This window comes from Capsicum annuum, chromosome 9 (assembly GCF_002878395.1).
Source record: "Capsicum annuum cultivar UCD-10X-F1 chromosome 9, UCD10Xv1.1, whole genome shotgun sequence".
Lineage (NCBI taxonomy): Eukaryota > Viridiplantae > Streptophyta > Magnoliopsida > Solanales > Solanaceae > Capsicum > Capsicum annuum.
Genome location: NC_061119.1, coordinates 128,271,067 through 128,294,833, shown reverse-complemented (window position 1 = coordinate 128,294,833; position 23,767 = coordinate 128,271,067).

The window sequence follows — 23,767 nt, the reverse complement described above, 5'->3', positions numbered from 1 at the left end:
GTCGAGGAATACGGTGTTGAGTTGTTAATTGAATTTGTTGAAGTTTTGGGTTTTTTATTTTCTATTATAGTTGGGCATATGCTGGTGTATGTATAACTGTAGGAGTCAAGGGAATCCCTTGCTCCCATTGATTTTGAACCATAAAGACTACTACAACCTAATCATACGATGACTGAACATGTACGGGTTGGCGATTTAGATAGGATTTGGGATAACCCTCTTGCTACACCTCTCCCTACTCCAGGTGATCCATTGAATATTTATAATAGACAAACAAAGTTGATGTTAGCAGAAACAGTTGAACAGTAGAAAAGAGCTGCTGAGGAAGTCCTGTTGGCTAAACAGGAAGACCTAGCCAGGCCAAGACCAGTGGCTGACCGTCAAGAAGCACTCGCCGATGATCAAGATAAAGTATGTAATGGTAGAGCTCTAGTGATCCCAGCTTATCAGTATCTACCACCATATGAAAAAGATGAGGATATGGGATATGTTGAGCCTTCTGAGATAAGAGTGATTATTCCGCCTGCTTTACCTCCAAATGTTAAGTTCGATATTACTAGTGCAATGATCCAACTGCTGAATTTAAAGTGTGTATTTTTGGGGTTTTCAATAGATGATGCAAATATGTATCTTACAAATTTTACTGTAATCTATACTTCACATGCCATTTTGTGGTAGATCAGGAAGCATTAAGGTTACGATTGTTCCTTTATTGTTGATAGAAGAAGTATCATTGTGGTTGGGTGAACTTCCTAGAGGCTCAATCACGTCTTGGAACAAGCTAAGTAGATAGTTTTTAAATTAATTCTTTCCTCCTGCTAGGATGCAGTAGCTAAAAGATAAGATTTACAACTTCCAACAGTTGCCTGCAGAGTCCACGTATGAAGCATGGTTTTGGTTCAAAAGAAGTTTAGAATAGTACCTAATCACCAAATTTTAGGGTCTAATTTGTTTGATATATTCTACAAATCCCTAAATATATAATCTAGGGCTATGGATTACATAATATCGGGAGGTGCACAAATGCGTCTGCATTGGGATATGGCTTATGAAATGCTAGAAAAAATATCCATCACTAATCGAGGATGGCATATTTGAAAAGCGAATAGAGATGCTGGTGTGTATGTTATTGTGGTTTCTAGTGACTATATAGTTGGTGATGATTTGATATCACAAGAAGTTGCACAGCTCAGAACGGATATTAGGCAGGTTACAAAATAATTTACAGAAATGACTACTTAAAAGGTGAACACAATAGGGGCACATGGATCTACTTCCAGGGCTTATGAGCCTGATGTATATAAGGAACCTAAGTATCTAGATCTAAAAGTATTGGGTTTCTGAGCCAAAGAGCAAGGAAACCAAGGTTAAAACTATTATGGAGATAGGTACTGAGACAAAAGTAGAGAGTAAGATGGTGATTGGAGGCGTAATGATGACTATAAAGAGAAGAGTGATAGTTATATTCCATGGGTAGCTGAGATACCAAGCCGAGAATAGAAGAAATGTCGTAGAAGCTAGTGAAAAGCCAAGTGATAGAACTCTTAGGGTTGCACAATAAGTGAGGGACCAGGTCTCTCAGGGTCATTCTCAAGCATTAGAAAAGTACAACAATTACGAGGTGTTGTAAAAACAAAGGCAATGTAGGAAAGAAAAATACAGGATTTTTATGTGGAACTCCAACTTGAGAAAAACAATGGTTTTCCCCCACAAGAACATAAAAAGTCCATTATAACTAACCTCTTAATTAAATACTCAACTGTCAACCTAACTCTATGTTCCTCTACTTGCAATACATTTATTAAAAGCACATCTTGACAACTCTGCTAAGTGTCCCTTTAAAATTGGTTAACTCTAACTAGCTACAAGCTCAGGTAACTCTAACTAATAAACTCAATCAAAAGAAAGCACTACTCTTATAAGATGAGTAGTTCGATTACGAATAATTACTCACTCAAGAACTATTTCAATTTAAGCATACGTAAAGCTAAGAACTTGAGTAGTATAGAAATAGGGTTTTGCTACCTCTCTTCATTCTTTTAATTTGTGCAAAAACCAATTATTGAAGAGTTATGTCTTTCTTTTTATAGCTGGGTGTTGATTAGCAATTGATAGATCATTGTAAAAGTTATCCTAGTTAGTACAAAATAGCACAAAACAGCACTTGCAAGTTTGTTACACAAGATGACAAAACTATGTAGAAGGCATGTGCCAGCTATATTGTACCTTACACATCCAGGGACTTGATCCTCGTAGTTTAGCCTCTTATTATTAAAACTACATAAGCACCGAGAAATTTAGGAAAATAATACTTAAGAGATTAAGGCAGACACATCTGGGTTGAATAAAAAAGTTGGTTTACATGCAATGCAATAAAACAACTAGAGCAGTGATTTGGACAACTGTCAGCCATATTGACTCATAGGTAGCCTGGCACTCTTCCTAGCAATACAGTACAAAATTCTGAAAATGATGGTCATTGTCATTCTATTACTACTTGGAGAGGTAACACCACCATGGATCCTTCTGTACCCACTGTGGGTGAGTTAAAAAACGATGGTGATCATGTTAATATTGAGGGAGCACCTGAAGTTGGAGCTGGAAAATCATCAGGTGTAGAATGTAGGTTTATAAAGGACAAAGGTAAAGGTAAGGTTGATGAACCTTTTTTAAAGAAAATTCTGAGACCTCTCCATAATTTCCCTTAGAGATTAAAGAAGAAGCTGTAAGAAGGTAAATATCAGAAGTTCCTATCAATATTAAAGAAGTTATATGCCAAATTTCCACTTGTAGAGTCATTGGAGCAGATGCCTGGTTATTTGAAATTCATGAAAGATATGGTTACTAGGAAGCCGACAATGAGTTTTAATGTAATTCTCAATGTGTATCATTGTAGTTCTGTTGCTTCTAGATCGTTGGTAGAGAATAAGGAGAACCCCAGAGCCTTCACCATTCCATGTACCATTGGGTCCTTTAACTTTACTAGTGATTTATATTATTTGGGAGACAATATTAATCTTATGCCACTGGTTGTGTCTATGCAGTTAGGGTTAGGACACCCAAACCAATATCAATGAGGTTGTTGATGGCAGATCGAACCATGAAAAAGTTGGTTGGTATTCTTTGTGATGTGTTGGTGAAGGTAGTGTCATTCATCTTTCCAGTCGATTTCACAATACTTGAAAATGAGGTGGACTTCTAGGTCCCTATCATTTTTGAAAGACTCTTCCTAGCTACGGGTAGGGCAATAGTTGATATGGAGTAGGGACAAATTAGGTTAAGCCTCAATGATGCATAGATGATCTTCAATATAAGTCAATAGATGCGGCATTGAAATAATATGAGGGTTGTGCCTGTAATAGACACCATTGATGATGAGGTTGATGTAGTAACTATTCCAATTAATGAAAGGTTGAGTGTTGAAGAATTAGCAGTGGTGATTATGAATTTCTATAGTGATGGAATTGAAGAATATGATGAGATGGTGGGCGCTCAGTATGGGAGAGGTTCTTATAGTTATCCTTTAAAGAAGCTTGATTTGGACCTAAAAAATAGAACCACTCCTCTACTCGTCCATCTATCGAGGAGCCACCAACTTTAGTGTTGAAGGCCCTCCCATATCACTTGTGTTATGAATTTTGTGGGCCGACAACACCTTGCTAGTGATTATTGTAGATGTCTTGAGTGAGATAGATATCGAGGCATTGTTATCAGTTTTGCAGAGGTGTAAAAGAGTTAGAGGGTGAACCATTGCAAATATCGAGGGTATTCCATCATGCATTTGTACTCATAAGATCCATATTGAATAGGACTGCGTCCCTAGTGTTGAGCATCAATACCAGCTAAATCTTTTTATGCATGAGGTGGTAAAGAAAGAAATTATCAAGTCATTGGACGCTGGTGTAGTTTACCTCATTGCATATAGCAAGTTAGTCAGTCATGTTTAAAGCATTCCAATGAAAGATGGAATTACATTAGTACAAAATGAGAAGAATGAGCTCATTCCAATGAGACAATCCATAGGTTGGAGAGTGTGCATGGACTATAGGAAGCTAAACACATGGACACAAAAGGACCCCTTCCCAATGCCCTTCATGGACCAGATGTTGGATAGACTTGCAAAAAGGGGCGGGTATTGTTTTCTTGATGCCTATTCGGGTTACAAACAGATCACTATTGCTCCCAAAGATCAAGAAATGATGTCCTTTACCTTCCCTCAGGGAATTTTTCATTCAAGAGAATGCAATTTATTCTGTGCAAATCTCCCGTAGTCACTGGATACGAGTCATTAAGACAACTCATAGCCAGGAACGACATCGTGGTCCTAGCAGGTTAACCCGATCTAAATCATATTATTTTTTAAAATAAACTAAGAGACCAAATGATTGGCAATCTAATCATTCAAACTCTCAGACTGTCTCTATTACCTTAAGCGACCCAACTCAACCAATCCTAACTTCACCCCATCCACTGCTCCAAGCTCACAAATTGAAAAATCCTAAGTTAGGGTTAAAAATTTTCTTAAGTATAGTTCAATCAGAATCCAAGTCAAGAAACTACTAAGTATTCTATTATCATATTCTTAATTGTTATAGTTATGCTTCAATGTGAAATATTTTCTTGAATTTCTTGCTCAATATATATGTGCATATAAGTAAATGAGCCTTATTCCTGAGAAAATTGTAAAATAAAGATAAAAGGGGAGTAAATCGTCTAATGTGGGCAAATTTATGTGCTAGGTATGAATTAGGGATGCTTAAGGTCGTTTAAAATATAGGTTGTTGTGTTGGGATTGAAATCAGAACCAACTACTCTACTCAATCATGATACAGTGGATACGAGACTCATAATGATACCTAAAGAATAGTTATGTGACTCGTAACTACTAGTAACATAGTTGATTAGAAGATTGTGTTTTTTGCTAACTTTATAACTTATCTCAACAAGTCATAGTCACACTATACAACTCGTAGTCATGAGAGGTAATGACGGCAAAGGGTATTCCATAAGGAATGTTTTTTTGGTCAGCTAGGGATTGTTGGTAACGAGTCATAGTCTAACATTATGACTTGTTAGGAGGAATCATTGCTTGACCAGTGAATACTGATTAAGCAGCCTTCCACCTTATAAGTCACATTATGACGCATAAATAATGGGTATCATTCATACTATAAGATTAGTAGGGTGACCGGTACTTACTATACTAATACCAAATTTTCTTGTTTTTCTTTCTTTTTCTTAGTAACCACTAATGGGTCTTGCTCAACAAGTACTAATGGCTTAAAATTTAATTCATTAAAGAAGCAACCATCAAAGACATAACCCCAAAAAATCCATCCTCAAAAGTCAAATGTCAGCTCGTAAATGAGGACACTGAGTCATCAAGCAACTCCATAAAGAAATATCAAGTAAAGGGGCAAGTGGATCCAAGTAAAAAGTGACCTCGGTGTATGAAATAAATTGTGGAGGAGGACCATCCCTAGTTTTACACCAAAAATAAAGAACCCTAGAATCTCACTACCCCCGTTCATGATCATTCTCCAATGAGGAAGGTGATGATGATGATGATAAAGAAGAAAATAGTGATGATGCTGGTGAAGAAGTATCTAGCTCTGAGGAAGAGAAAGATGAAAATGGGGGTTACAACGAGAATGAGAATGATGACAAAAATAGGTTTGCATCTAGAGAAAATAGCAATGAGGAGAGTGGCAGTCTAGTTAAAGAAATACCACCACCACGAGTACCGACCACTCTACTTTCTATCGAGGATACTTTGGTGCCCATCATTGAATGAAGGAGGTACACCAGAATATGGGACCTATATGGAAAAGACAGTGCCATAAAGCCTACAAACGAAAATCCCCTGAGAAGTATTTATCTAGACAAAAAATTGACAACAGCAGGCATGTTTGAGATGCCCGATTTTGATGTTAGATTCAAACAATAAAATTTTGCATGGATGTCTATGGCAATAGGGTAGTACAATATAACGTTGGTTTATTATTTTTACGGTGTATACCAGATGAAAATAAGATGGAAAAACCCTCAGGGCTGGTTATCGAAGGGTGCAAACCCAATGTCAAATTTAGTGATGCGAGGTGTTTAGTTGAACATCTCATCTCAGATGATCTCCCAAGTACTACATGGAATAGATTTACACATTTAGCCAATACTACAAAGATAGATTTTCAAGTAGAGGATATAAAGAAAGTGAAGGTGAAATAAATAGGCTCCTAAGATAAGCTTGTCCAATTTTGGTGGATGGTTAGGATCATTGCTGCGGATTGGGAAATATCTCTAAAGGCAGTTAGCGGTATCAAAAATTCATCATCGATTAAGAATAGTAGCCTAAACGTTAAGGCTAAGGCTTGGTGGACCCTTATACAACACAAGCTAAGTCCTGCCTTGATAGATAATGTTGTAAGCCAAGAAAAAGTGACCCTAATTATAAGAATTATGGTTTCCTATGAGATTGATGTGGCCAAATGGATTTTTTGAGTATTAGAGATAGGGAGATGAGTAATTATATGGTGATGTCCTTCCCTTATATCTGGACACAGATATGCATAGATGCGGGAGTGCTAGAGCTCCTAAGGATTGGCCAGTTCTTAAGGCCAAAGACCACGATAGATTTGTGTTTAATTAGAGATATTGCTAACCCAATCTCTAGGGCAGCTAAATTAGTGCAAACTATGATACAAAGAGCTTTTAAGGAATGTGGTTATGGAAGTGACACCACAAGGTTCACTGACCTATGTAATGCCCCTACTAAGATATCCTAATTTGAGCCTTAAACTTCTGATACTGCAGCCACTATGCAGACATAGCCTCCACCGACTAATGCTATCAAACGACCATTCACTGCTAGAGTAGTCTCAGTTATCTATGAATTAGTGCCGTAATTATTCTTATCTGATGTAAGGAAGAGACTAGGTATGTTAAAGACTAAAGGAAGGTTGATTAAATATAAAGTAAAGTTTTAGGTTGAAAATAAGATACAGGATTAGATAAAAGCACTGCAGACATAGTTTAATGGGTTTGAGCAGCATATTAGCCAACAACTTAAGGGTATTCAATCCCCATACTTAGTAGGAGTATAGGCCGAGCTAGTTATGCTTGAAAAGGATGTTGATGAGCTACATGAGAGATTGATTCTGCCTATGACCATTATTAAAGAGATATACGAGGATGTGGAAGTTGAAGATATTTAGGGTGTTGCAAGTTTAAACCCAACAGTTGGATGAGGTGGTGATGAGAAATAAAATAGAAAAATAATAGAAAAAGATAGAGAACTAGAGAATAAAATATTGTGATAGCAAGAGTAGAGAGTAAACAGAGTGAACAGGATAATCAGACAAGGGTCCAAGAGATAGCGGAGGAGGTTGGTGGTTCAAGATCCGCTGAGTTGAGCACTTGTACAGCCCTGCCGCCTGAGCCATATTTGAGTGCACCAGCCACCACCAATGCCACTATTGATGATAATGTTCCGATAATCATTGAGACCACTGATGTTGAGAGTGGGACCCAATCTGAGGTCCCACGTGTTGATCTTTCTTGATATGGCACCTAGGGTGCCCAAGTATGTCTTTGGTCCTTGTATTGTATTTTTTTATATGTACTGGGGACAGTGTATAGGTATTTAGCTGGGAGTGGGGGTGTATCACATAGCTTTAGCAGGTTATTGTTTCCATGTTTTTTTTCATTGGCAGCAGTTTGAATGTAGAACTAACATGTTGTGTTATATTTTTAGGTTTTGTGATCTGTTGCATTATGTTTAATTGGGAGGAACATGGTATCTATGGCAATTAATGTTTTTATATTAGTGTGCTGATATTTATGGAAATACTTGAGACAAATGGTACCCCTCTTAAAATTTTGATAACTATGAGATCTGGTATGTGTATGACTACTATAAATCTAGTAATGGCATTAGAATTAGGGACGTAATAATCATGGTGAACAAATGCATAAACTAGATAGGTAGTGACTATCAATGTAACCCTGTACAAGTTATGTGTGAGGCGTTGCCTAGTTCCCAGTGTGTATGGAGTCCAGAACTTACCTGATATCTCTTGCCTAGGTTGTAGCATGGTTGGTTAGGAGATGATAATAGGTCATTTTTATTAATAAGTCCACTTTATCCCAAATTTCCAACCAAAAGAAATAGAATTCCCCTGATCCGAATGTTGAACCTTAGTAGATGAATTTTTTTGTACACTAATTCACCTTTATATTTAAACTACAATGAACTTGTTTGGCCATGGTACTCCTTGGACACTGTGTATCTCAACCCAGACAAGCCACCTATGTTGAGGGTGGCTATTATAGGGGTGAGTAGTATAAAGCGGGTATGAAGAAAAGGTGTAAATATAATAAATAAGTAGGGTTGGGTATGGTAGACGAAATGAAAAGAAAAGAACAAAAAAAGAAATCCGAAAAACAAAAAGTTTTAAACAAGAAAAAGAATGAATAAAAGAAATCAAACCCAGCCTGAATAAGTAGTAAAAGAACAAAAAGGAGAAATAAGGGTGGATTAAACTAAAAGATTAGTAAGAGAGTGGACCTCAAAGATATCATAGTTCCAAGGAGGCTAAGTCACTAACAAAAAATTCCTCAAATTTACCATGCCAGTCCTAAGCGTAATACAAGTCCTATAGTGATCTTAACCAAACTATCCAAAAACTCAAGTAAAGAACATATGGGCAAACCTATGGTATTTTGTATACACTAATTGGAACTTCTTTGTAAGTGCGAGCATATTTTGACCGTGCCTATTGAGTATGAATAAACAAATTGAGAGATAGGGACTTCTTTGATTGTGAGGGTATAGGGTTGCTTTGATAAATTACTTATCTGTCTGAGTAACATATGTGTATGCCTAGTTGTTCATTGCTAATATAACTTCATCATCGGATTCAGATGTGTCATATTGTTGTATCTAATTTTTTTGCACAGTTAAGATTTGAAAAGTAAAAAATAGGAGGGGTTTAAAGAGTTAAGGATTAATTGATGAGTTGACCAACAAAGGTGTCTTAGGATCTTCCTAGATAAGCATGGTTTGTGTTTTTATCCTAAACTTTTGCCTGAGGACATGCAAATATTCTATGTTAAGGGTGTTGATGTGTCATGAAAAAATATAATAATTGATGTTCAAAATGGTTAAATTATGCATTAACTTAGGTCGTTTCATTGGATGTCATGTGTGTTCTATGTGTTTTTAGGTAAATTAGGTCGTAAGTGGGCCTAGAATGAAGAATGAAAGAAAATGCTCTCAAATATTAAAGTACTAATCAGGCTAAGAGTCATAAATACACCTTACAACATGTAGACAAACTAATAAAGATAATAGTAGGCAAAGCTAAAGCGTAGAATAGAAGTGATAGAAGGCTATGAGTTGTAAGATTAAACTATGACTCATTGTATGAAGACGTACCAAAAATAGTGTGTAATGTCCTGAAGGTTGACACTCTCAGTGGTAATAAGTGAAGACCACGAATGTTACAGACTAGCTGCAACTCGTGGTTAGTTGTTGTAAAGAGAACAGATTCAATTGCCCTGAAGGTGAAAAGCTACTAGAGTTACTACAATTAGGAGCATACAGGTAACACCCACCATTTTTGGTATAGACTTTGAACCATCATTCCTATGTGTGTAAACTCTTATCAAAATATTTGTATATGAATATATGTGTCATGATCATTTACCCAGTGTGTTACGTGCTATCAGGGTTAAAAATGTTCATAGGAAGCACTTAGAGCAAGGTCGAGTTGAGTACACTTGTATCGATTGACTTTTTGTATTAGATCCTACAAGGGTAACTTTTAAATAAGTTTATCTCCAATAATATAACAATTATAGCATCCTACAATATATCAAATGAAAGATCTTCGAGTATTCTTTCCATCGCATCTTGTTTCACCTTAATCCAATATCAAAGTAGAAAGTTATGCTAATTTTATTTCAACATGTCCATCTGTAAATAAGGTGACAACTTGAGGTGATAAGCCATCAACGAAGTGATGAACTATCAACCTCGTCTTCAGCCTTAAATAGAATGTGACCAAATCTAGTTACAAGGTAACAACTTGAGGTGATAAGCCATCAACTAAGTGACAAGCTATCAACCTCGTCGCCAACCTTAACCTATCACCCTCATTATCAAACTTAATCATAATGTTTCAAGTCCATCTTTGGGTTGATGACTAAGTTGATAAGACATCAACTAGTTTATAAGCTATAAAATAAGTCATTAACTGGAAAATACTGGAATTTTTATTTAGTTTCCTAGGGGTATTTTGGTCTTTTCCTCACCTCAAACCCTACTCCCCATGACTTAAATCACTTTATGCACGATAGTTTCACATCATTAGTCAGTATTCAATGTTTTCTCTTCTCTCTACTCTTAAGAGAAAATAAATTGGGGTTTATTCCCAAGAATAAGAAATTCAAGCTTTCATCCCCCAAGAACTCAGGAATTCAAGTTGTAAATTCAAGCTTTCATCAAGAAATCGAGAAATTCACGTATGTGGCGTATTGATCAATGGGTTCCTTCCACCCATTGAGTCCCAAAATTTCCTATTATTCAAGTGTGGATTTTTAATCTTTATTTGTGGTATTATCCATGGAAATCATTAATTTAATACATGTCTTCTTAGAGATTTGAATTCAAGCCATGTCAACATGTTTTCCCAAGTAAATTCAATTATTTCATGCTTTAAATTTCAATTGATCATGTCATATTCAAGTGATTTCATGCTAAATCTTCAAGTTATGTATTAAACCATGTAAATATCTTATCTTCTAATGTTTAACACCTTCCTATGTATTTCATGTTTCTCAATTATTTATTGAAATATCATATGTTTTAGGTCTTTAAATTATGATTTTTTATCGTTGGTTTAAGTGTTGTTATCGACATTTTGTAATCATTCAGTACTGGCGGGTTATGAACACCGGATACCTACATGTTCACTTACGTTTCAGAACTTTCAACTAATGAGTTAGTCAACTCATGATTTTATTGTTAAACTCAATTTGTTATGAATATGTCGAGCACTATCAGTTTACATGTTTGTAATTACTTCAGAATCTTTATGCACTGTTGTTTTCAAAATACCATAATCTGAGCTTATCAGTTATCAATGCATGCACCAGTTAGTATTTCGGTGTCTTTTAGTTGGGAGTAGGATTTAGCACCGAGTGTGAAGTGTGGGTTCAATGCATCCTACTTCTGTAGACTCTACATGCCACCATAGGTTTATAGGCCTCGCTAAAGAGTGTTTCCCCTTACCCAATATGGGCTTAGTTTAGTTATCACTCTAGTTTAGTTCAGGTTTTATTCTATGGAAAAGATAGAACAACCCTTCTTAATATTGGTCAGATGTTGGACTCCATGATATCTCACATGGTTTATGTCAGTTACATGATAGCTGCCACAATTTCAGTCAATAGTGGCAGTCTATTTTAGTTCAGTTTTGCTAGACCAAGTAGTCGGTTTTCAGAATTTATTTAGTCAGTTATATGAATTGCACCAGCAATTGAGTAACAATAATCATGAGAAAATCATAATTAATGTAATAGTGATAAAGTTTAAAACATGATAAAACTAAAGAAAGAACTTGAAGTACATGAATGACTCTGACTGACCATCTATGAAGTTTCTACTATACTTACTATAGATAGCTAGGACATGCCTCCAACTAGCACTAATCAATATGGATAATCAAAATAAAACATATGAACTAGAATGGACTGGAGTTCCCTAAATAAGATAACTCACCACCTGCTAGCTGAACGCTGAGAACTATCTGACCCTGGTGCGTAGACTACTTCTGGTACCTACATAATGAAACAATGTAGCCCCACAGACGTATTTGTGGTCAGTACTTCTGGAATGTACTAAGTAAGTGGGAGTAAATGCAATAAGTAAAACGGAATAGATACATAATCTTAAAACATTCATGCTATGTGCAAGTAGACTCACTAAGAGACTGAAATCAACTGAAAGCTGAAGTATCTTAAAACATGAGTAACAAACATAATCTGATAAGCTGGTGAGTTAGTACACTTAGTTTTCTTAGATATTTACTTTGTACAATAAGTAGAACTAAAGCTTAGAAATGGTAAAACATAAATACAATATATTAATCTCATGTAAAACCGAACATGTTGTAAAACTGAACTTAGGGTCATATATGGATACTGAGCATGAAAAACATAAACATGTAAATATGGAGAATGCAAGACCAAGTATAGCATGTACTGACATGATTTGAATAACATGAATAATCTATAAAAACTGGTTGAATAATAACTAAAGCTGATTACTTGGCCAATAAAACCTGAACTGAGATTAATTTAATACTGACTGAAATTGTGGGATCTATTATGTAACGGACATAAATCATATAAGCTATCATGTCGTTGAATGTCTGACCTATATTAAGTTGGGTTGTTCTATCTTTTTTATCAGAATAAAGCCTAAACTGAACTGGAGTGATCACTAAACTAAGCCCAAATCAGGTAAGGGGAAACACTCTCAGGCAAGGCCCCTAAACCTATGGTAGCACGTAGTTTCTTGAAAAATAGGATGCGCGGAATCCACACTTCCCACTCAGTGCTAAATCCTACCCCCAACTGAAAGATACTAAAATACTAACTAGTGCATGCACTGATAACTGATAAGCTCAGCTCATGGTATTTTAAAACAATAATGCATACAGCTTCTGAAGTATTTATAAACATGTAAACTAATAGTTCTCAACATGATCATACCAAACTAAGTTTAACAGTAAAATCATGAGTTGAATAACACATTACTTGAAAGGTCTGAAATATAAGTAAACATGTAGGTATCGGGTGTTCATAACCCGCCATCATTTAATGATTAAAAAATATCAATAAAAACACATAAAACAGTGACGTAAAATCATACTCCAAAGATCCAAAACATGTGATATTTCAATAAATAATTGAGAAACATGAATTTGAACATGGAAATGTGTGAAACATGGGAGGACAATAATTTACATGGTTTAATACATAACTTGAAGATTTAGCATGAAATCACTTGAATATGACATGGGTAATTTAAATTTAAAACATGGAATAATCTAATTTACATGGAAAACATGTTGACATGGCTTGAATGCAAATCTTTACATGGCTTGAATTCAAATCTTTAGAAGACATGGATTAAATTCATTATTTACATGGATAATTTTGCAAAAGAAGATTTAAAATCCACACTTGAATAAAAGGGAATTTTGGGAATCAATGGGTGGAAGAAACCCATTGATGAATACCCAAATACTTAAATTTCTTGATTTCCTGATGAAAGCTTGAAATTCAAACATCAATTTTTGAGTTCTTAGGGAAGAAAGCTTGAATTTCTTGTTCTTGGGAAGAAACCCTAATTTCTTTTCTATTAAGAATGGAGAGGAGAGTAAACATTAAAAACTAACTAATGATGTGAAACTATCATGTATAGGGTGATTTAAGTCTGGGAAGCAGTTTGAGGTGAGAAAAAGACCAAAATACCCCTAGAGAAACTAAATAAAAATTAAAAGATTTTTCAGTTAATAGCTTATCAACTAGTTGATCGCTTGTCAACTTAGTCATCAAGCCATAAATAGACATGGACACTTGATGATTAAGGTTGATGACTAAGGTGATAGCTCATCACTTAGTTGACAGCTTATCACCTCAAGTCGTCACCTTGTATCTGGATTGATTAAGGTTGATAATGAGGTTGATAGCTCATCACTTAGTTGACAGATTATCAGCTCAAGTCTTCACCTAGTAGATGGATTTGGTGACATTCTATTTAAGAATGACGATGAGGTTGATATCTCGTCACTTAGTTGACGGCTTACCACCTCAAGTTGTCACCTTATTGATAGACCAAAACTTTGATGTAAAATGAGCATAACTTTCTACTCTAATATCGAATGAATATAAAATAAGATGTGCTGGAAAGGATATTTGATGATATTTTATTTGATATATAGTAGGACACCAAAATAATTATATTCTAGGAGATATACTTTTTTAAAGTTGACTTTTTTGGGTCGAATACAAAAACTCAATCGATACAAGTGTTCTCAACTCGAACTTGCGCTAACTGCTACCTATGAACATTTTTCACCTCGATAGCACTTAATACACTGGGTAAATGATAAAGACACAAATATTTATATCCAAATTTTTTTATGAGAGTTTACACACGTATCAATGACGGTTCAATGTTTACTCAAAAATGTGGGGTGTTACATCATCTACTCCATGGAATCATTCATCCTCAAATGATGGATAGGAACTTGTTGAAGTATTAGAAGTATGTAATAACGTGCACATGACATGTCTGTTAATGAAGGATATCGATGAGCTGAAACATCATAACTTTTATCATAAAACTAATTTTTGAGATGACTTGACTTTATTGACTATAAGGAGCTGACTCATGCTAGGAGTTTAGAACTCACTTGAAATGTCCATGATAGAGTTACACATATAGAACTGCTAAGTGATAACTCATGAAATAAAATTACAAGAGTTACTAAAGATGGAATAAAGTATGCAACTTTTTATTTTAGGATTATCCCTTAACATGACATGTGTAGGAATCAAAAGATAAAGGGATTCATGGCATCGGCAAGTACATTATGTAAGCACGAATCATGAGGTGAAGAGACTAAAGTCGTACAAGGAGTATCACATTGTCAGATCTAGAATACTTGGAAAACTAAGATCATGCACTGAACACTTATGAACTGAGTTATGATTAAATAGATGAATCTGAAACATAATGCATGGACTGAATGAAATTTGCAACTGACATGTATGAAAACTATAGGAACTTGTCTGTCTGACTGCTAAAGTGAATTGTTGGCTATACCGAATGAATTATACTAAAAGCTTATACTCAAGTAGAGTATTTCTTCAACACTTTTTCTAAGAAGTTCTAATAATATTAGGGAGCAAAAAATTTTGGGCATGATCTGAATAAGATATTTTCATAAGAAATCCTAATATGTTACAACTCTATAGTCATAGACTGTAGGTCTATGAAACATAAGCTAGGATACAATCACCTTACCTTAGGCAATACAACTGCTAAATTTCAAAATTAGCTACACTTCTCAAGCACTCCCTCAACTATGCTCTTCCTCTCAAATACTAAGCTCATTTGATTCCACTTATAATTCTTACATGGTAAGTGATAACTCCATTACTTAAGTCTGAACTAAACTGAATTTTCTCACCATAATCAAGCCTAACTCAAAATCACAAAGTACAACACATCATATAATAATACTAGACTAAACCATGAATTCAATACACCATGTATTTTCACAAATCTTATCCCAAGAACAATTCTCCTTACAGCTTCAACAACTAACTTCGCCCTCTTACTAGGAATTAACTAGCGCATAATGAATTTATGCACTTATATACCAATATGACATTTCAATCCTATCATCTTAACCACATATGAACTTCTAGGAAACCAACCTTTCATAGAAATTTTCAACTAAATATTACATATACAAAAATCTTTTCCTCAATCTTCCTTCTCACTTATAGCCTTAGATAAAAAAAAAGCATACAACAATCTTTCCTAACATGTAACATTTGCACTCTCCCATCTAAACAATTGTTCATCACTGCTATTATTTCATAAGTAGAGGTCACTAAAAGGTTAGAACATGAGGACCTAAAGCATAAAAACACACTATGTATAACTTTAACACTTAACTAAGGCCTAAGGAATAAAGTATCCAAAGCACAAATTCATGAAAGAGATCAAAATTGAGGACACATATGACATAAGCTGAAGTTTCACTAATCATTAAGAGTGTAGCATGAGTTTTGGAAATTGCGCATACTGTAAAGCATCAGTGTAATACCCCAAATATTTCTAATCCTGTGATTCATGCTTGAGTACTTCAATTACAATGAATATCCTAGTGATAGGATATCTTATGATGTATTAAGCATGTTCATATGAGTCACTTAAGGTAATACAAGCTAAGAGTTTTTGAATCCATCAAGTTTTAGTGTTTGATTTTGCAAGGGTCATATTTGAACAACTATAACTTGATGTTAATATGTTATTTTTGCTGATTGATACCCACCAAATTGTAGAGAATCTAATTATCTTTCAGACGATACCAATTTCGCCTTAATCCAATACTCGAACGAAAAGTTATGCCCATTTTTGTGAGAGACAATAAGCATAGGCGATTGGTTAGACGCCGCCTAACCCAAACATAGGCGATTGGTTAGGCGCCGCCCAACCCAAGCATAGGAGAACACTTGGACGCCACCTAAGTCAATTCCAGGTGTTAAAAACACTCCGTCTTGAGTTATTTTAAAGGTAATTAAGTCTTTAAATACTCCTTACATGTCCCTAAACTTAACCCTATGAAATATATATCTTATAAACATAATGCAACCCTATTTTCATCTCAAAGATCATCATCCAAGAGCACTAAAGGAGAAGAAAAACTAGGGTTGCATAATTAAGCTTGAAGATCCAATTTTAAGGAAATTCCTCCGTCAATCATCAAGAATCTCCCTTCTAAGGTATGCATAGTGTTCATCTATGGATTCAATTCATTCATACAGTTCAAGAATCAATCTTTAAAATACAAAATCTTGGTTTATTGTGGTGATATGATCATACCCATGTTGATGCTTTTTTTTCCTCTTTTTTTATTATAAAGTATGATATCTATACTGTTGGATGTTGATGATCATGTTGTTGGTATTAGGTGATTCCCAAGATAGAATATTTATATGTTTTTGTGAATTCATAATATCATATGAGTTGGAAACATGTAAATTTGGTTGTTTATGATGTATAATTTGATCAATTCACCTATTCTTAAGATGTGCATGTAAGGTGTTTGATAAAATGCCTAAAGAACTAGAAAACATGCAATATTGCTAAATTGTGACTAAGTGAAGGATTCATGATATGCCTTTACGTTCCAATGACTTCTATGGTTGATAATGTGCCTTGTAAATGTTGTTGGAAAACTCATTAAATATTTTTATGAGATTATGCTATGTTTACTTGCAAATCCTACTTATGAACAAGATGTATGATAACCATGCAATCCACATGAACTTCCATGCTATTAGTATGTGTTTCCAATATGATTATGCAATGAACATGATATTAAGATTGTGCAAGTACTTCCATGTGATACGAAATCCTTTCCATGCAATACATTGTTGATAACCATGCATAGTATGAGATCCCTACTTATGATATTATAAATTATGGACTTTACTCTTATGATCAAGTCAGTCTTGTGCGTCAGTTTCCTTCCATCGAGTCCTGGGGGTACTTATACCCGAAAACTGTAGTTGTGTGCCTAGATCCATGTCATATTTCACGATATTCAAAATCAAGCTATGATTCCATGACTTTAGTCAGTTATGTGACTCAGGAAAACCTCATGATCTTAATCAGTTGTTAGATATCAGTAATATTCTGCAAGTCAATGGAATTTAGAAAGATTAAATCATGCTCAGTCAATCATTCATGTCCAGTCCCTCAAGAGGGGAGTTGTGGTTAGCACCGAGTGAACCCAAGGATGGGAACTCACCGCCAGTTCAGGCTGTGATTCTTAGTAGCAATCCTTATGTTCTAGAACTACGTAGCCAGCCTAGGTTGAGACATCTTAACCCTTCAGCTTAGAGTTGATGAGGTGGCTTAACCTATCTGTTTAGGGTTCCCACCATTCTCATTGACTACCCGAAAGATAAGGGTCACTCACAGCCATTCTTACCAGTGGTGCGGTATTGACTCCCCTCCAGTCAAGGCAGAGATTGGACCCCAGCTTAGCCATAACGGCATACACGGGGCATGTTGGTTAAACACTACTTCCCACAGTTTCAGTATCAGCCTCAGTGAAAAAAATTAGAGCATTCTTTAGATTTCAGTATATATAGGACTGTCAGATATAGTCATCTATTTTATCATTTTCAGTAACAGTCTCAGTAAAAAAACTTAGGGTGTTCTTCAGATTTCAGTATATACAGGACTGTCAGATACAGTCGTCTATGTTATCAGTTTCAGTATCAATCAGGACAGTTATCAGTAAACCATGTATTATCTTACAAGTCATGCTATCACATATTCGCGGTCCCAGTTTCTATATATGTGTGTTTGTCATATTAGTCAGTCAGTGTTGTTTATGCATGAAGCCCTTTATGTTCAGCCTACCTTTCTCGTATACTCAGTACTCTATTTGTACTGATGCATTTGCACTATGGTGCTTTCTTTTCATGTTACACCATAGGTTCCAAGACACGAGCTCCAGCCCAACAGTAGTGGTAGCATTCCAGTCGCAGAGACACAGTGAGTCCTCATTGATTCGAGGATAATATGATTTGACTCATTTATTTATTTCCTTAGTTCAGTTTTATAGAGTTAGTTGGAGACATGTTCCTTAAACTCCTTATTCAGCCAATTTAGAGGCTTTTAGATTTACTTTCAAATTTACGTTCAGATTTAGCTGTTTTGGGTATTTTTGCCCACATGGTTTTATTCAGTTGAACCTTATGGCCTTACAGTTTTATGTATTCTATATTATTATATAATGATTTGCAGTATACAGGTACAGATATTAGTCATGCATTAGCTTGTGGTCCCTCGAGGTCATGAGCACCGTGTAGCATTCTGGTTCAGCGAAGTGGGGTATTACAAACTTGGTATCAGAGCCTAAGGTTCAATAGAGTCCTAGGAAGTCTGAAAGCCGCATCTAGTATAGTCTTATACATGGGTGTGTTGCGCTCCACATTTATGAGCGGGAGGATATACGATGTTTTAGGAACAGTCCCCTTTCTTTATTATTCATGTCATGCTAGTGATTATAATCACAAGTTAAACTCTCAGTCTAATCCATTCTTCTCGTATTCCAGACCGTGGCCCCAAAGAGAAGAAACCAGCCAGCTCCTCTGCCTGAAGATCCTTTAGGCGAACATGAGTCCCATGCAGAGTTTAAAGCTGTATTTACCACACTTGCTCAGTCTATGGCTGCACAGAATAAACGACCACAAGTCATTTCGGCCAATCTAGTGGCCACTCCCAAAGAAGCTAGGGTTCGGGACTTCACCCGGATGAACCCTCCATCTTTCCATTGGTCTAAGTCTGATGAGGACCCTTAGGAGTTCATTGACCAAGTCCAGAAGGTCATTGACATCATGGGTGATACTTCTATTGAGAGCGCTGAGTTAGCCGCCTACCAGTTATAGGATGTCGCTCATGATTGGTATAAATAGTGGAAGTCTAAGAGGTTAGATGATACAGACCCTATCGAGTGGGAGGAATTTGTCACAGCCTTCTTAAATAGATTCTTTCCCCAAGAGTTGAGGGAAGCCAAAGTCTTGAGTTCATCAACCTTAGGCAGGGGAATATGACGGTTAGCGAGTATTCTCTCAGATTTACTCAGCTAGCCAGGTATGCTCCTCATGTGGTTGCAGATAATAGAGCTAACATGATTAAGTTCATGTCAGGGGTCAACGATAGCGTGGTAAATAAGTGTAGGTCTGCGATGCTGATCGATGATATGACCTTAGCAAGACTCATGACCCATGCCCAGTAAGTAAAAGAGCAGAAGTTTAAGACTAGGGAGAGGCAGAACAAGATAGCAAGGTCAGGTAATTTTAACTTTGCTCACCCCAAGTCAGATAGAGGAAACCATTCACAGTTTCACTCCAAGTCAGCCGTTCCATCTCCTTCCTCTACCAGCACTCCAATGCCAAAGTTCAGAGATGGCAATAGAGACAAAGCGCCAGGCTCTAAATCTCAGGGCAGTGTTAGCAGTGCCCGAACAAATCCCCTTTATATGACTTGTGGTAAGAACCACAAGGGCATTTGCAAAGCCGGTTGTGATGTCTATTTTAGTTGTGGCAAGACTGGCCATAGGATTAGAGAGTGTCTGTAGTCAAGTATTCAGGGTCAGCAAAATCATTCTACAGCTCAGTCCAATCGCTCGAACTTGTAGGGTGCCATTTCCATACTACCAGTGGGCAACCCCCAAATAGACTCTATGCTCTTCAGTCCCGACAGGATCAGGAAAATTCTCCTAATGTTGTTACTGGTACGCTACAGATTTTCTATGTTCATGTTTGTTCTTTGCTAGACCCAGGTGCATCTTTGTCTTTTGTTACTCCATACATAGCAGGCGATTTGGGAATCAGTCCCAAAGTCCTAGTAGAGCCCTTCTCAGTCTCTACCCCAGTTGGTAAAACCATCATAGCTCAGCAGGTATACAGAAACTGCCCAGTTATGATATCTCAGAAATCCACGTCAGTAGATTTAGTGGAGTTAGAGATGACTGATTTTGATGTCATTCTGGACATGGATTTTCTTTATTCCTGCTATGCCACAGTCAATTGTAAAAATAAGATAGTTCAATTTTAGTTCCCGAATGAGCCCTTCCTAGAGTAGAAGGGTAGTATTTCAGCGTTTAGGGGTCAACTTATTTCCTACCTTCGAGCAAGGAAAATAATTTCTAAGGGTTGTGTGTATCATCTCATACATATTAAAGATTCTAGTTTTGAACATCCCATCCTTGAAACAGTCCCTGTTGTTAATTAATACTCAGATGTCTTTCCCAAAGATATTCCAGGCATTTCTCCTGAAAGGGAAATAGACTTCGGCATAGACCTTCTTCCAGATACTCAACCTATTTCTATTCCGCCGTACAAAATGGCACCAGTAGAACTCAAGGAACTGAAAAATCATTTGAAGGATCTCTTAAATAAGGGATTCATCATACCCAACGTTTCCCCAAAGGGTGTGCCAGTATTATTCGTGTGCAAGAAAGACGATTCTCTCAAGATGTGTATTGATTACCGTCAACTCAACAAGGTCATGGTCAAGAATAGATATCCTCTTCCCAGGATTGATGATCTATTTGACCAACTTCAGGGTTCCAGTTACTTCTCCAAGATAGACCTCAGATCAGGCTATCATTAGCGTTAGAGAATGTGACATTCCAAAGACAACTTTTCGTACTCAGTATGGTCACTTCGAATTTCTATTTATGTCATTTGGTCTTACCAATGCCCCAGTAGCTTTTATGGATTTGATGAATCGTGTGTTCAAGCAATACTTGCAAATGTTTGTCATAGTCTTCATAGATGATATTCTGGTCTATTCTCGCACAAAGCGTGATCATGCAGACCATCTCAAGATTGTTCTTCAGACTCTTAGGGATCACCAGTTATTCGCTAAGTTCAGCAAGTATGAATTCTGGCTAAGATTAGGAGAATTTCTTAGCCATATTATTTTTAGATGATGGCATTAGAGTAGATCCTCAGAAAACCGAGGTAGTAAGAAACTGGCCCAAACCCGTATCTCTATCAGATATTAGGAGTTTCTTAGGTTTGGCTGGCTATTACAGATGGTTTGTTGAGGGATTTTCTTCTATTGCATCTTCCATGTCCAGATTGACTCAGAAGAAGATTATGTTTCAGTGGTCAGATTCATGCGAGAAAAGCTTTCAAGAGTTGAAGACTCGACACACCTCCGCTTCAGTTATAGCTATTCCAGATGGTTCAGATGGTTTTGTAGTCTATTGTGATGCATCCAGAGTGGGTTTAGGTTGTGTCCTCATACAGCATAGTAAGGTCATAGCCTACACCTCTAGACAGTTAAAACCACATGAGAAGAATTATCCTACTCATGATCTTGAGTTAGCAGTGGTAGTTTTTGCCTTGAAGATTTGGAGGCACTATCTCTATGGAGTTCATATAGATGTCTTCACAGACCATAAAAGCCTCCAGTATGTCTTTTCCCAGAAAGATCTCAATCTTCGCCAGAGAAGGTGTTTAGAGCTCTTGAAGAATTACGAGATGAGCGTTCTTTATCATTCGGGCAAGGCCAATATTGTGGCCGACGCTCTTAGTCGACTCTCCATGGGTAGTATTTCTCACGTTGAGGATAGTAAGAAAAAAATAGCTCAGGAGATCCATCAGCTTGCCAGACTAGGTATTCGCTTAGTTGATTCTTCAGAGGGTGGTGTATGTGTTCATATTAGTTCATAGTCATCTCTAGTTTTTGAGGTAAAGGAGAAACAAGACAGGGATCCTAGCCTTGTCAAGATCAAAGAGTCAGTTCAGAATCAAAAAGTCGAGGTTTTCTCCCAAGGGGGAGATGGTGTTCTTCGTTGTTAGGGTCATTTATGTGTTCTAGGTGTGGAAGAATTGAGGCAGTGAATACTTGCAGAAGCGCATGGTGCGTGATTCTCTATTCATTCAGGGGCCACTAAGATATACCGCGACATATAGGAGATCTATTGGTGGAGTGGGATGAAGAGAGATGTTGCAGAGTTTGTGGTTAAATGCTCTACATCTCAGCAGGTTAAGATAGAACATCAGAAACCTAGTGGTTCCATGCAAGAGTTCACCATTCCTACTTGGAAGTGGGAAGAAGTTAACATGGACTTCGTGACGGGTTTGCCTAGAACTCATCATCAGCATGATTCATTCTGGGTCATTATAGATAAAATGACCAAGTCAGCTTATTTCCTTCCTGTTCATACTTCTTATTTTACCGAGGATTATGCCAAACTCAATATCAAGGATTTAGTCAGATTACATGGTGTTCCACTATCTATCATCTCAAACAGAGGTACCCAGTTCACTTCTCACTTTTGGAAAGCATTCCAAAAGGGTCTCGATACCTAAGTCCATCTCAGTACAGTATTTCATTCTGAAATAGGTGGTCAAGCATAAAGGACTATTTAGAATCTTAAAAATATGCTAAGGGCGTGTGCAATTGACTTCAAGGGAAGTTGGGACGACAACTTTTCTTTGATTGAGTTTGCATAAAACAATAGCTATCATTCTAGTATTCAGATGGCTCCACTTGAAGCTCTCTATGGTAGGAGATGTAGATCTCCAATTGGTTGGTTCAAAGTTAGTGAGGCCTCAGTCATAGGTCCTGACTTAGTATTCGACACCTTAAAGAAAGTTCAGTTGATCAGAGAGAGACTCCGGGCTGCTCAGAGCTGACAAAAGTCCTATGCAGATGTTCGTAGAAAGGATCTCAAGTTAGAGGTCAATGACTATGTTTATCTTAATAGCTCTCCCAGGAAGGGAGTGAAGAGGTTCACAAAGAAAGGGGAAACTCAGTCCCCGATATGTCGGTCCTTTCAGAATTCTTTGTCACTTCGGCAAGGTAGCTTATCAGCTTGAGTTGCCTTCATACCTAGCCTCAGTCCATCCAGTCTTCCATGTATCTTTGCTAAAGAACTGCATAGGTGACCTAGCATTTGTTGTCCCTATTCAAAGCATCGACATTCAGAACAGCCTCTCCTTTGAAGAAATTCCAATCGAAATTGTAGATTATCAGACTCGTATATTGAGAAATAAAGAAGTCCCTCTAGTCAAGGTTCTTTGGCAAAATCAGTCTCATGAGGGAGCTACTTGGGAAGAAGAAGCATATATGTGTACCAAGTATCCTCACCTCTTCCCCGCCAATTCAGATCAAGCTCAAGGTAACAGTACTTCTTAAGCTTATTAAGTTTCACGTTCAAGTTTCCAGTATAAGCTTAGTACCTATTGACCATTTCGTACTCAGTCATGCATTTATGTATCAGTTTTTCGTGCATTAGATATGCATTAGTTCATTATGTTTAGCATGCCATTCATGAGATCAACTGTCAGCTCTTCATGTTCAGTTCAGATTCTATTGTCTTGTATCCCTTCTCAATAAATTCTCATTCGAGGATGAATGTTCCCA